Here is a 15026-nt window from a genome sequence, read left to right as displayed (position 1 = left end):
CTTGCCCAACCAGAATGTACTATGTTGAGGGAGCGTGCAATTGGCATGCTACTGCAGGAATGTCCACCAGAGCTGTTGCCAGAGAATGTAATGTTCATTTCTTACCATAAGCCGCCATTAAACACGTCCAACCAGCCTGACAACAGCAAACTAAGTGTAACTATGCCAGCCTGGACCTCCCCACATCCAGCTTCTTCACCTGCGGGATCGTCTGAGACCAGTCACCATGACAACTGATGAAACTGTGGGTTTGCACAACCGAATAATTTCTTCAAAATTGTCAGAAACCGTCTCAGGGAAGCTCATCTGCGTGCTCATGTCCTCACCAGGGTCTTAACCTGACTGCAGTTCGGCGTCGTAACCGACTTCAGTGGGCAAATGCTCAATCCCTTCGATGGCCACTGGCACGCTGGAGAAGTGTGCGCTTCACGGATGAATCCCGGTTTCAACTGTACGGGGCTGATGGCAGAAAGCCTGTATGGCGTTGTGTGGGCGAGCGGTTTGCTGATGTCAACATTGTGAACAGAGTTCCCATGACAAAGCCATGCTCCATTGGTTTCTATGGCAGAGGCTTTYATACAGCTAGCCCAATCAGACTTGCCTGTGCTAATGGTTCTCGCAGACGAAGTAAATTGATACAAAATGACTTTGCTTGTGATGCGCGCCCCTCAAATGATACAAATGTAGTCTAACCACAGCCTGAGCACACGGGACTTGAAACCACTAMACAGATGTAACCATGTGCTATTCAATGTATTTACCAGAGCTGCATTGGTGCTCCCCAGTCTAAATTCTATGTGCATTCCACAGGTTTCTGACTCGTCCGGYCTTGTGCTGGCAAGCCCACTAGGGCCAGACCACGCTTGCAACATATTCTATCATCCCTCTGAATGCGTTCCAAATGGCACCCTATTCTCTATATAGTAGGTCTACACAATTCATCAAATTCACATCGAAATATTTCCATATTGCATGCAATATTTTAGCATCTCAGCCTTGTGTAGTGTTTGTTTTTATAGTTTACTCCTGTGATTTGTCTCCTCTTGCGGCTGCTTCCCACACACACCAAGCTCCGCCCCGCCACTCAAGCGGTGCAGTTCCTCCTCCTCCTCGCTGTTAGATTCACTTAGTTTGCATGCTGTTCTGTTAAGTCAAATGAAGTCAACCGATTGTTCCAAACAAGAACAATTTGCTTTTCCACTTTTCTTCTTAATATAAATCATTCTATTTCTATGATTCCAACAGTCCGCCCAAGAGTTTGATCTATATCGCATGTCAAATAGCAATCACAGTATTTGGATAAAAACCTGTTTTATTCACAATTAGCTTTTCTGCCCATAWCTTGCAGCCCTACACTAGTTTCGACCAGTAGTGCACGATATAGGGAGCCATTTGAGATGCACACTCTCTCTCTCTCTATGCATTATGAGCATGGACAGTGTGTAACTGACTACACTGAAGAAGTTGGAGTGCAGAGCAGCTTGATAAATCACATTGTAAATCACATGAATTATGATTAGGCTATAACCAGGAACCAGGAACCACTCTGGGACCTAGTTAGAACTCTCCAACAATAACTTTATTGACTGAAATGATTGATCAATAAGATCAATCGACTTCAGACTCTGCATTATCACCCCCCCTCAGTTTTCCTCATGTCATGTTAGTCATTGCATACCTTAGAGAGCTATTTATAACTCAGAAATGTCCAGATCAACTAGCCCATGTCAGCTAATGTTTTTTTTAGCTAGACACAAAGCCTCACAGAATGGGCTGCCAAGTCTGAAGTGGTAAAAAAAATAGTCTGTCTCGTGGCAAACACTCACTACGAGTTCCAAATGCCTCTTGAAGCAACATCAGCCACAAGAAGGTTCGCGGGATTCATGAAATGGGTCTTCCCATGGCCAGAGCAGCCAACACAGCCTAAATCACATGTGCAATGCAAGGTGTGAGTGGTGTAAAGGTGCCGCAATTGGAATCTTGGAGCAGTGGGAAACACTTCTCTGGAGTGATGAAACATGCTTTCCCATCTTTGGCAGTCCTCGACTAATCTGGGTTTAGCGGAATGCAGGAGAAACTACCTGCCAATGCTAATGCCTAACTGTAAAGTTTGGTGGCAGGAGCGAATAATGTCTGGGCTTGGTTTTTCATGTTTTGTGCTAGACACTTAGTTCCAGTGATACGGGAACAATCTTAATGCTACAGAATACAATGAATTCTGAGCGATTCTGTGCTTCAACTTGTGAAAGTTTAAGGGAAGGCCTTTTCTGTTTCAGCTGACAATGTCCCAGTCCAAAGTGAGGTCATACAGACTGGTTTGTCGAGATCGGTGTTGGAAGAACTTGACTGGCTGCACACAAGCCTGACCTCAACCCATCGAACCTTTAGGATGATTTGGAAAGCAAGCAAGCCAGGCCCACGCATTGCTCACATCTAGTGGAAAAGGCTGTTACAAGCAGTAAAGGGGGAAGCTCATATTAATGGCATTGATTTGGAATGTTCGAAAAGAGGTGTCCACTACTTATGTCACGTAGTGTACATTTTGAACAGGTAATAGGGTTCTGGTTAAGTACGTCATGGATAAGGGTGCATTTGGGTTTTAGGTTTTACCGTTCCCCCCTGTGTACGCCATCCTTGATGAAGTTTTATATTAAAACATTGAATATGAAGTAGCTTTAATGCAAATATTCTTGAGTGCTACCATTACACCTCTTCTTTGTCTGATTTGAAAGATTTTACGCCAGGCCAAACTCTTGAAAGAGCACGATGGTTCTTTTGATTTGCCATTTGGGAGAAGCCATACTGTACTTCCCCCCCACCTTTATTTTTAGGGAACAGATATATAATATTGCAGATAGATTGTACGGTTCATCAATGTATACACATATACGTGTGTGTGTGTGTATATATATATTATATATATCTAAATATATTTTGATTTGTTATTTTAGTGCCAAGAGTGTGCAAGCATGAAGGCTAAAGTGGTGGCTACTTGAGAACTAAAATATATTTCATGTTGTTAAACTTTTTTTGGTTACCACACTGGTTCATGGTGTTATTTTAGTTTTGAATGTGTCACTATTATCTTACAATGTGAAAATAGTAAATAAAGAATGTATGCATATATAACAACTCAGCAAAAAAAAATAAACTCCTTTTTCAGGGACCTCGCTTTAGAAAGATAATTCGTAAAAATCAAATATTCACAGATTTTCATTGTTAAGGGTTTAAAACTGTCCCATGCTGTTCAATGACATAAATGACCCATTAAACAATGCCTGTGGAACGTCATTTAGAAACTACTAGCTAAGACGTAAAAGGCATTAAGGTCACAGTTATAAAACTTAGGACATAAACGAAGCCTTTCTACTGACTCTGAAAAACCCAAAGAAAGATTTGCCAGGGGTCCCTGCTCATCTGTACTGATGGCTTAGGCATCGACTGCAGGAGGGATGAGGATGCAGATAGTGGCCAAGGGCATCACTTGCAATGTCCGTGAGACGCTCTAAGAAGCTACAGGAGACAGATGGAAGCTGATCGTTCGCTGCAGTGGCAGACCACGTGTAAAACACCTACAAACAGGGATCGATGATCAAAATCGAACAAGACAGAAATGTTCTGAGCAAATGCAAAATGGATGACATGGGATAGCAGCAACGAATTAATGTAGCTACAGAGTCTACTAAAGTACTGCAAGCTCTGAGAACTATACAGAAGATACTTTCCATACAAGATATGTTACATGTACTGTTCTCGGAATATAAGTGGAGAGAAGGTAATGGCTGAGACTGTAATGTAGAGGAATTGATGGTCGATATTTGTGATATTAACGTGATGGTATCTATTCACTATGAGACTGAGTTAAAGCTGTTAGGACCAACGTGCTAATGGCACAAGCTGAGCACGGTTATTGAGATGTAATAAAGAGTATAGCGAATCTTGTGTTGCGATAGAGAGGAATACTGATGCAGAGCATTTATCTATGTAATTAACCATGTAAGACATGATATCCAGCGTTTGTATACAGACTCATTTTAAAAACATTTGGAATAAATGATTATTGTTTATTAAGATTATTTTAGGGTTTATGTAAGAGATGTTAAAGGCGGTACAGCTTTCTAAAAGGCGATTGATGTTTTAAATACAGGTCATACAATAGCTACAAGGATAAGCACCAAGTGGATTAACTCTGCAGGTCGATTGTGATCAATTTTTTGGGAGGGAGAGTTGTAGGAGAGAACTATGGATGCGTAGATGGGAGGATGGGTGATAGTCGACTAACGGCTCATTCCATTAGGAGAGATATTACGAAGGTTTCACACATGAGATTGGAGACCATATGGTCCTGCCATGAGATAGACCTTTGAAATAGTAAGCAATAAAGACAAATACAAGACTAGAATATGGGAAAATGCAACAAGTTTATGCAATTTTTTTTTGTAGGATGGTTTTATACTCAATAGTCAGATCTGCGTCCACACTCTGATTGTCACTGTCACGTGCATTGCTCTATCTTTGAACAACACACACGCATGTTAGGTGCGCGACTTCGCTGTGATATGTGCCACTGTACAGAGGTATGTTTGTGTGCATATACAAGTCATTCTATTTGTACTTCACATTCGTAGTAAGTACTATCCATCCATTATGTATATGAGAGAGAGATAGAGATTAAGTTAGATTTCATTCATCTATTTGTGCTGGCACTGAGATAATAGAGAGGTTTGTCGGCAGTGCCACTACTATATACTTGATTTAGACTACCATCACACTCGACCTCCATAGTGTTACTCACTGGAATATTGGTGGTTCGCTACATCCGAGTTGTTTACTCTTTAACACCACGGCTATTGAGAGCAGCAGCCCATTCAAAGTTGTTAAGGCTCAAACAGGGCTCCTGCTTCACAGCGCATACCACACTGAGTCCCTTAATCATTTAGCTTCAAAAAATGAATGTTAGGATAGCATCACTGACTCCGCCACTTGTGGGTTTGCTTTCCCGTCACACGCTCCATCATACCCATGCATTCTGCTTCTAGCCACTCGTCGTCTACATTTCCTGTTCTGAGACATGTAGCGGCTACTTCTCACACATCCCTATTTGCCTCAGATAGGAGACCCATTTCATAACTCGCAGGCGCATCAATACTTTCCATGCTTGCCAGTTGTAGACTGGAATGTTATCTGCGGGTTATGCACTTATCAACCCCTTAAGACCTGCAGTGTGCGGCTTGTGAGCCCCTGTGTTTCTCACCTACGCATACTTGTACACTTGTAACCTCATTTGCTTCCCGGTTATGAGCCCGGAGCATTCCCACTCTTTTGTATTTTGGTTACGCCAGTATGTGCGCTGTTATCTTCATGTTTGCTGGGATGTATCCGAACGCGTTCATGAACGAGCTCATTCTAGTTACTTGCTTGCACAATAATTTGGCACTGGATCGCCTGCATTTTCTAGCGACACACCAGCTAGCTCAGACGCGTTTCCAGCGAAATGCTTTGTTTCTCGAGTGCCATTTCTAATGACGCACTGTCGAATTGGGAACCCCCCTCCTTCAACAAAACGTAATGCTCATCCCATACGAACTACATCACGTCTCACCAGGCCACGTTTTACTTGCTTTTATTTACTATGCACTTGACGACAGTTTTCAGGCTGTCATCTCCTTCGGGTTTTCTTCATGCCTCCAGCCTTTTCACTGCATCACCCTTGATTAGCTCACATGTGCACTTGGAGTTGCTGGTTGCTGGCTATGGGCCTGCTGTAGCCTCGTTACACACATCAGGATATACTTGCTTAACATTAATCAGTCGCACAGTGTTGCCGCTCACATCGACAATTCTCCATGTACTTCCCGAGCTCTCTTATTGCATTATTTTTAGACCTACATTTTCCACCGCACTTTCACGTTCTCTCACTCACTACACCGATTTACGCACCGGTAGTATATATAGTTTTACCCTGTATCTCCTCTCGCATATTTCCTCATTATTCCACACTCATATTTTCGTGACTTGCGCCTGGACCAGGTGATTGAGTGTCCTTTCAGTCCGTTCTTCTTTTGTCGGTGAAGACGTTTTCTAACATCGACGTTGCGGCGCACCCATCTAGTAGTATTCACCGTGTCCAGTAAGTTAGCTAGCTACGTTGTACCTCTGTGCGCATGTACCTCGACCATACTGTAATTTTTGTCACTCGACTGATCGCGTCGTTCATCCACTCCGTTTGTTGCCCCTGTCCTTAACCCTCATAACTCCGCCAGCTCAGCTCGGGTGCCACTGTACTGCTCGCTCTTCGCTTTTCGCGACACCCACCTCCCGTGTGCTTGTTGTCACATTCCCTACGTCACTCTCCCACATGACTATCCTTGTGCGAAAGGGTACAGTATCATGCACATCTACAGGCACTTGGGTTCGTTTTTACTCTGCGAAGTCCCACACTTCATAATATCCACCCAGTAGCTTAATATTCATATCATTATCCATGACCTGGCTGTCTTTTGTTTAGCTACTTGTCCTCACGACCCACCTCCGGCTTTTCTCGTGGACGCAGACACCAGCCAGGCAGACCCGGCCTTCTTCTTCTTCTCTTTCAGTTAATGGACAGACTACCACCATACATTGTGTCAACTGCAGTGCCACCTCTGTAGAGCGTACTTGCACACTCCCCCACTCGTATTTTCCATTGCGGGAGGCGGGACGATCTACTGCACCACACACCACCATCCACACATCCCCTTCTTCAGCCCATCCTACACAGGCTCAGACGTTGCCTATGAGGCCAGGTACGGGTTCCACACCGTGCCCGAGACTTTCATTCGTACATGCCTCTGCCGACAGTACCTGAGAGCCTTCGACACATGCTCACGGCACCTCCCCCACAGCTTGATCTCTTTCGGTCTCACTATCCATACTCCTGATTTCGGTGTGGCTGATGGTCGGTTTGAATTCCCTACACCAGTTCACTGCTCAACATCAGTGTCACACGATCCCGCATTACTGCGCCCAGTTACAAAAGTACCTGCTCCCTCTGAGTTTGCACATGACCTGATTCTTGTCTTCTCAGCTTTTGAAACATCACTATGTATCTAAATGCTAAGCGTCTTCCCACACTTTCACTCTTTTCCTCTCGTCTCATGGCCTACCGATCCAAATCTGTGGACGTCCGGAGACCTTCTATCTAGCATTACCCTCTGATATATCTTCACCCTCACCCACAGCCTTCAGACTTCGGGTTCACTGTTGCACAGCAGAGAAAACTTCCTTGCACGAGATATTTGGACTCAAGGTGGGCATCTGCATAAAGCACCATCCACGATGCTACACATCCTTGGACCACAATGACCTACTTCTCTCGGATTTACTACCCACGGGCCTGGCGTTGGGCACTACAGGCACTATGCCATGGCAATCACTAAGTCGTCAGATTAGATGTGCGCGGGCACAGCTCTTCTCACCACTCACCACACACATCGCATCGGCTGGCTGGAAGTGGGCTTCCCGCACTCCATCTTTCACGTAGCGGGCTCCCACGTCGTTGTGCCGACGACCCCCTTGCCCACCACTTTTCCCGTATATCCTTTGCTATTTCCTTTCAGCGCCCCTTCACGCTAACCTTGGATAGGCGCCTGCCGCGTCCACCCCGCAACTTCCCTGCCGCATCTGTTTCGGCTGCCCCACTCACCCCACCCCCCCTTCTCGTTCTTCTGTCACCGCCCTCCTCCACCGCCATCCCCCATTTTCTCGCATATCACCACGCTTTCCGCAGCACACTCGGATCCGACACCCCCCTTCTTCCTACCACGCCTCCGACTCACCATTTGGATTCTAGGTTCCCCTCACCCTTTCCTTTCTTCTTTCACTTTTGCCTTCGTACTGTCCTACCATTATTCTCCTTCCCTCCACCCTCTCATTCCCACAGCCATCTGTTTCCGCCTTTTTCCTCCTGGATCCCCTTCCGCCCCGGACGTTACTGACACCACTGTCGTCGTCTTCTTCTTCTGTCTTCTTGCAAAGTTTTACTTGGGCATCGCAACCACTGACACGTGCGTACCAACCTACGCCCCTGTACGGCAGTTGTGCACTCTTTCCGACCTCTCTCTGCACTCTATTCCTCACTCACCTGCCTTCTCATACATTCCTATTACCTCTGCAACCTCCCTAACTCCTCTATCCGTCCATTCCTTCTCTGACTGTCACCACTCTGTTTCTCTCATATGTATTCGTCAGACTACCACTGCAAGACTGTAGTACGCACTCATTATACCCTCTTCACCACAACTCACCATCATACTCCCCCCATACGCCTCTCTCACCCTCATTTACACCTCACTCACCCCGCACTCTCCGCTGCGCACCATCCTCGCCACCCTTACCCCCGCGCACTCTCTCTATACTCTGCACTCTCATCACACGCATCTTACGCACGCACACTGCGAGCCATCTCCCGTCTCTCCGCAGCCTCCACCCTCCATCTCAGCCTCCCGTGCCCGCCCCACGCACCCTCTCCACGCACCACCCCGCCGTGCCCCACCACCACGCCGCGCTCCCGCTCAGCTCCGGCTCTCTCCAACTAGCGCTCATCTCTACGCACACCACCCGCATCGCTCACTCGCCCCTGCACGCCCACGCCTGCTCCTACTCCACATCCACGCCGCCTCGCACCTCGCCCCACCGCCCCGTCACGCTCCAGCACCTTTAGCCCGCACCGCACTCAACTCCCGCTTACCGCACCTCGCGCCTCGACCTACCTCCACTCACTCTTCACGCCCATCCAGCCGCTCCACATCATCCTCATCAATCACCCACACCCGCCCGCCCACTCCCCTGCACCGGGCTTGCACCGCCCTCGCACTCTACTCACTTCACTCACCCGCCTCGCCCCATCCCTCCCATCTCGTCCTCTCATCACACTCGGCTACGCCACGCACAGCCTCGTTCCCCAGTTTGGCTGTTTTGGCTCCCCCACGACCTTCACTATCTTCGCTGTACAGCCTTCCCTACTCTCAGGCTACTCTACACCCACGCGCTGACAGCAGGGGACCACACGCAGGGCCCCACGCGCCTCACTCATCACCTCCTCACCCACTCCTCTACCAGCCCGCTCCTCCATCTCCCCTCTTCCCACTCGATCTCCTCTCTCTCGCCCCTCGCCACGCACTCTCACGCCTCAGCGCTCTTCCCACCGCCTCCGCTCACCGCATCGCTCGCGCGCTCTCCGCGCGGCGCCTCAGTCGCTCCCACTTCACGCCACTCGTCGCGCACGTCGCCTTCGGACTGCGCCTCTACTCGCTCCGCCCCCTCTCGCGCACCCCCCCCCCCGGCCCCACACCTCTCCACGCGCGCGCCCCTCGCCACCCGCACAGTCTCTTATCTCTCCTCACGACGCTCGCCCCTCGCACCGGCAGCCGCTCCTCTCCTCACCACCTGACTCCCCACTTGTCACGCTCACCTACCCCCCCACCCACGCACTCGCGCCTTCCCCCCACTCGCGCACCCCCTCCTCCCCTCACCACGCCCGCCGCCTCGCTCACGTGCTCCACGTACGTCGCCCCCCACTACGCTCGCCCTCGGCGTACCCACTCTCTTCGGACCTGCCAGGCCCGCCACCACCTACACTCATCCCCCCCCACTCTCCTCTTCTATACTCTCTTCTCTCACATCGTTTCTCACAGCCTGTGCTGTTTTTTGTAGCCTTCTGTTGCTTTCAGTGTTTTTCTTGGGCTAGGAATAATGATTCATGAGTGACTACTATACAGTAGATACACCTTCCACAGTCACCTCTCTCTCTTTCCTCTCTTATCCTCTCTCCTCTGCCTCTCTTCTCTGTCCCTCATTTCCCCTCTCTTTTCCTCTCCCCTTCTTTTCTTTCCTCCCTCTTTCCACTCCCCCCTCCTTTCTCTCTCCCTAGCCCTGCCCCCTGCTTCCCTTACCCCCCACGTCAACACCCTCTTCACCGCTCTCCTGGGCCACATCCTGTCTGCTTCCTCCTTGGACCGTGTGTGTGTTCGCCTTCACCAACCTGGATCTGAGGCCGGGCGTGCTGGCCTCCACACCAGGGGCATCCCCATCCGTATCTCACTGACATGGACTACACCACTCATCACGGCTCCCAGATAGGGCCATCCGCAGAGCAGGTAGCAGAGGCCCCAATCCTAAAGCAGTTCTTAGCCCTACCACCCCTATAGCTATGTACAATCCCCCTTGCACCTACATCACTCATCTGCAATCAGGTTGGGCCAGGGGTTCCAAGTTTTTCACTCGGCCCCCCTTCTGCATTGGGGAGCATCCCACGCGCCATGTCTATTTCTATGGGCAGCACCTGTTCATGACCACAAACACTATTCCACCCTCTTGTTGACGGAGGAAACATGGTTTGGGTTTGTTTGTTAATTTTGAATTATATCCATTTGCATTTCTATGTGTATTATGTCATTTTGAGTGACTCACACATTACACCAAAACTATGCTAAAACCAGCTAAAAAACATTAGCTGCACATGGGCTAGTTGCTTGGACATTTCTGAGTTTATAGCTCTCTAGTATGCAATGACTAACATGACATGGGAACTGGGGGGGGTGATCAATGCAGAGTCTGAAGTCGATTGATCTTAATTGATCAATCTATTTCAGTCAATAAGTTATTGTTGGAGAGTTCTATACAGGTCCGCAGTGGTTCCTGGTTCCTTTATAGCCTAATCATACAGTTACATGTGTTTTCAGCTGCTCTGCACCCAACTTCTTATCGTGTCAGTTACACCTGTCCATGCTCAATATCATGAGAGAGAGAGAGTGTGCATCTCAAATGGCTCCCTTAATGGTGCACTACTGGTCGCTAGTGTAGGGCTGCAAGTTATGGGCAGAAGCTAATTGTGAATACGGTTTTTATCCAATACTGTGATTGCATTGTGACATGCGATTAGATCTCAAACCTTGGGCACGGGTCTGCATAGAATGTTATATATTAAGGTCCACGACTACGTGCTCCAGCCATCTTATTGGTACTCTTGTTTTGGCACCTCATGGTTGCCTTCTTACTGACTATGTCACGAAACCAAGACTGCACAACCGCGTATTGTCTCTGTCACCACACACCCCGGGGCACAAGCGGCAGCAGCGAGACCTCCTTAAGTTTGCATGCGTTCTGTTAAGTCAATTGATCACACCGTTGTCCACGTACAATTTGCTTTTCCACTTTTCTTCTTATTATCATATCTATTTCTTGACTTCCCCCATAGTTTGATCTATTCACATGTCAAATAGCAATCACAGTTTTGGATAAAAACCCTGTTTTTCACAATTAGCTTTTCTGCCCATACTTGCAGCCTCACACTGTTTCGACCAGTAGTGCACTTATAGGGAGCCTTTTGGATGCACACCTCTCTCTCTCTTCTAGATTATGAGCATGGACAGTGTGTAACTGACTACTGAAGAGTTGGAGTGCAGAGCAGCTTGTAAATCTTGCTGAATTATGATTGGCTATAAGGAACCAGGAACCACTCTGGGACCTAGTTAGAACTCTCCAACAATAACTTTATTGACTGAAATGATTGTCAATAAGATCAATCGACTTCAGCCTCTGCATTATCACCCCCCTCAGTTTCCTCATGTCATGTTAGTCTTGCATACCTTAGAGAGCTATTTATAACTCAGAAATGTCGCATCAACTAGCCCATGTCAGCTAATGTTTTTTTTAGCTAGGTTTTTTTTTTTTGTAATGTTTGGTCCCTCAATATGCATTAATACACATTAGAATTGCAAAATGTATATAATTGCAGACACACAAACCTGCACATTTTCTCTCCGTCAACAAGAGGCTGTGATAGTTTGTGTCATGAACAGTGCTTGTTCCCAATAGAAATAGACATGGCGCGTGGGATGTCCCCCAATGCTAGAGGGGGGCCTGGTGTAAAACTTTGGGAACCCCTGGCCCAACCTGATTTGCATGAGTAATGTAGGTGCATAGGGGGATTGTACCATAGCTAGGTGGTAGTTCTAAGACTGCTTTAGGATTGGGCTCTGCCATCAGCCTACCTGCTGTTCTGCGTGGAGGCCCTTTCTGAGAGGAGCGTGTGAGTCAGGGTGTCAGATGGAGGATCCGGATGGGCATGCCCCTGTGTGGGCGCCCCGGGCCCGGCCTAGATCCAGGTTGGTGAAGGCGCAAACACAGGTCCAGGAGGAGGAGAGCAGCAGATGGTGGCCAAGGCACGGGTGAGGATGTTTGACCGTTGTGGGGTAAGAAAGGGGCAGGGGCTAGGGGAGAGAAGAAGGAGGGGGGATGAGGGAAAGAGGGAGAAGATAGAAGGGAGAGGAGGAGGAGGGGAAGATGATGGGGCACAGAGGGGTGAGAGAGGGGAAGGGGAGACGGGTTACTGTGGAGGTGTATCTACTGTATAAGTAGTCACTCATTGAATACATTATTCCTAGCCCATAGAAACATCTGACACCAGAAAGCATCATCTGCCAACAGCCATTCTTAGAGACCATTGGATGATATATTTTAATGGTAATGAATATGAAGTAGAGTAGTTAATGTTGACTGTGCCGGCATCCCAATGGTACCCTAGGGCATCTGAGTCTGCATACTGGGACCTACAGGGCCTGGTTAAAGTGCATTGGAACGCATTCTAATTACTTAACAATGGAAGTCAGGAGTGAAGGACGCTCGTGCAGGCGACTCTGTAGGGACCACTTCTTTCAGGGGCCCTCTGGATATTTTCCGGGCCAGAGCGACAGAAGAGCCAGCCAACCACTCCACACCTGAGAGTGAGGGCCCACAGCCCAGCCCCACGATCTTCACCATCTGAACCACTGACATCTGTGGGCAGAGGGAGAAGATGTCATGAAAATGTTGAATGGAAGGCTAAATTACATAAGTAGGCCTTCCCACCTTTTCCCTGCCTTTCAGCTTGGTTAGGATTAGCCTAGCTAGGGTGAAGTCTTGACAGCTAATGATAGTTAAGGTCTGTTGGGTATGCAAAACAGCCATTAACTTGTGAACGGAGCTCGTTTTCACCAGTTTATAAGGACAATGACATCGCTAGCAAATAATGGACCACTGCTGCAGCCCGGTGCAGAGGCTTATAGATAGTTAGCCAGCTAAATTAGTTTATTAGTCAGGGCCATCTAGCTTCTTATCTCTGCAAGTTGAGCTACCTTCATGCAGTCGCTATTTTTGTAAGAACACTTTCTCAGTTCATACATGCTGTGTGCTAGAATTAACTCTTATTTTAAACCACTTTAGCTACCTTGACTTTTTTCACCGTCGAGCATCTGTCTTCACGATGGACTTAATTGAGTGGACTTCGAAGACGAAGGTCGTCCAGTGCTCTAGAGCTGTCAATCAATATAAAACTCGCGGGATATTTGCAACGTTTCCACAATCAGGGGATAGTTTTTAAAGAGGTTGAACAATATTTATTATTTTGTGAAACGTATGATGTAGAAAGATAGGTTGTTTGACAGGGTCAGAGAGGTTGGACGGGGATGATGGGATTAGTGAGGTTTATAGGGAATAATTTTATTGTATTAGAAATGCAGGGTAGTTAAGAGAATATAGTGGCATAGATAGGTCGTGAAAGGATTCCCACTCCTGTACAGTTGGTGTATGTGTACGCACGTGTCAGTTGGTTGCGATTCACATAAAACTTCAAGAAGACAAAGAAAGAACGACGACAGTTGTTCATGTTAACTTCCGGTTCTGAAGGTGATCTCAGGAGGAAAAATGGCGGAAACAGATGTTCTGTTTGAATCAGATGGCGTGTCGAGTGGAGATGAGAATAATTTGATTACAGTGACGAATGCAAAATGAAATAAGAGAAGTAAAGTGTTAGTGGAACCTAGTAAATCCAAATGAGTTGAGTTTGGTTGGAATAAGGGGTTTGGATCGATGTTGTTTCCTGGGAAATCCGTTTGAAGTCTATTAAAATTGTGGATGCGTTGGATGAGGTGGCGTCGATGAGAATAACGGAGAAGTGGGTTTATTTTTTTAGTTTGTTTCTAGACAACAGATGTCGGATTGGAATGTGTCGTTGTGGATCTTCGAAGCAGGGCGCCTATCAAGGGTGTTATCTCTGGGGTGGCGCTAGAAGAAATGCAAAGGATATACGTGAAGAATTGGGTCAAGTGGTTGGTGCACAAGACTGACCCGCATTGAAAGATTGGAGTGCGGAGCCACATCCCATCCAGCATTCTACTGTGTTGTTTTATTTTGTGAAGAGTTCTCCCTTCTCACGTGTATTTGGGTTATATGGGATTCCATGCAAGAGCCTTCATGCCAACACAACCATGCACGTTGCTGAGTAAATGTAAATTATTTGGTCATGTGTCAATGTATGTGGACGGGAGTGTTGTATTCTATGCCATGCAGACCCTAAATGCTGCAATTGTGGTGGTGAACGCGTGACACGCACGAATTTCTGAAGTGTCCTGTTAGGGTGAAGGAGACAGTAGGTGGCAAGAAATAGAAAGGCTGTCCAGAATGTATCTGGAGCGCATTGAGAAGAGAGGGAAGGAGTGAAGTTGAGAAAAGTAATGGTAGTAGTAGAGACAAGATGTTCCGTGTCAACAGAGGGATCATGACATTTTGCATATTAAGGTGGACGTGTAGCATTTATTACTTTGGTTATCAACTACACAGCACAAACGGAGAGGAATTTGAGAAAATAGGCATTTTGTGAGTGTGCCTGAGCATTTTGGGGACTCAGTGATTTTCTGCAGAGGCATTACAAGGAATCCTGTCGGTGAACGCTCCGGCCTCATAGGCACCTGAGCCTGTGAGGGATGTGACTGATGTTTTTGAGTGTTTTGCATTTATCGGGTCCCCCTTCCCGCAATGGAAAATATTATTTGTTTTTTGTTCAATACTCCGTACATTAGGTGGCGGCATTACACCAATAGGGTGAGTCTGCCATAACTTTAAAGAAAGAAAGAGAGAAATTCGCGTTTCTCTTGCTTGCTTTCTTTTCCACTAAAAAGCCGGAGTTGGTCTTAGGACAGTAAGCTATAACATACATACGTTTCATAGAT

The 15026-nt window shown here is 47.2% G+C and overlaps 1 pseudogene; it reads right to left on the bottom strand.

Moving 5' to 3' along the window:
- The window catches only part of LOC112075102 (mitochondrial cardiolipin hydrolase-like), a 23326-nt pseudogene that overhangs the window by 7692 nt on the left and 608 nt on the right, over positions 1-15026 (bottom strand).

The sequence above is a fragment of the Salvelinus sp. IW2-2015 genome, unplaced genomic scaffold (assembly GCF_002910315.2).
Source record: "Salvelinus sp. IW2-2015 unplaced genomic scaffold, ASM291031v2 Un_scaffold2980, whole genome shotgun sequence".
Taxonomy (NCBI): Eukaryota; Metazoa; Chordata; class Actinopteri; order Salmoniformes; family Salmonidae; genus Salvelinus; species Salvelinus sp. IW2-2015.
Note: the sequence above shows the minus strand (reverse complement) of the source record. Positions and strands in the feature narration are given on the sequence as shown.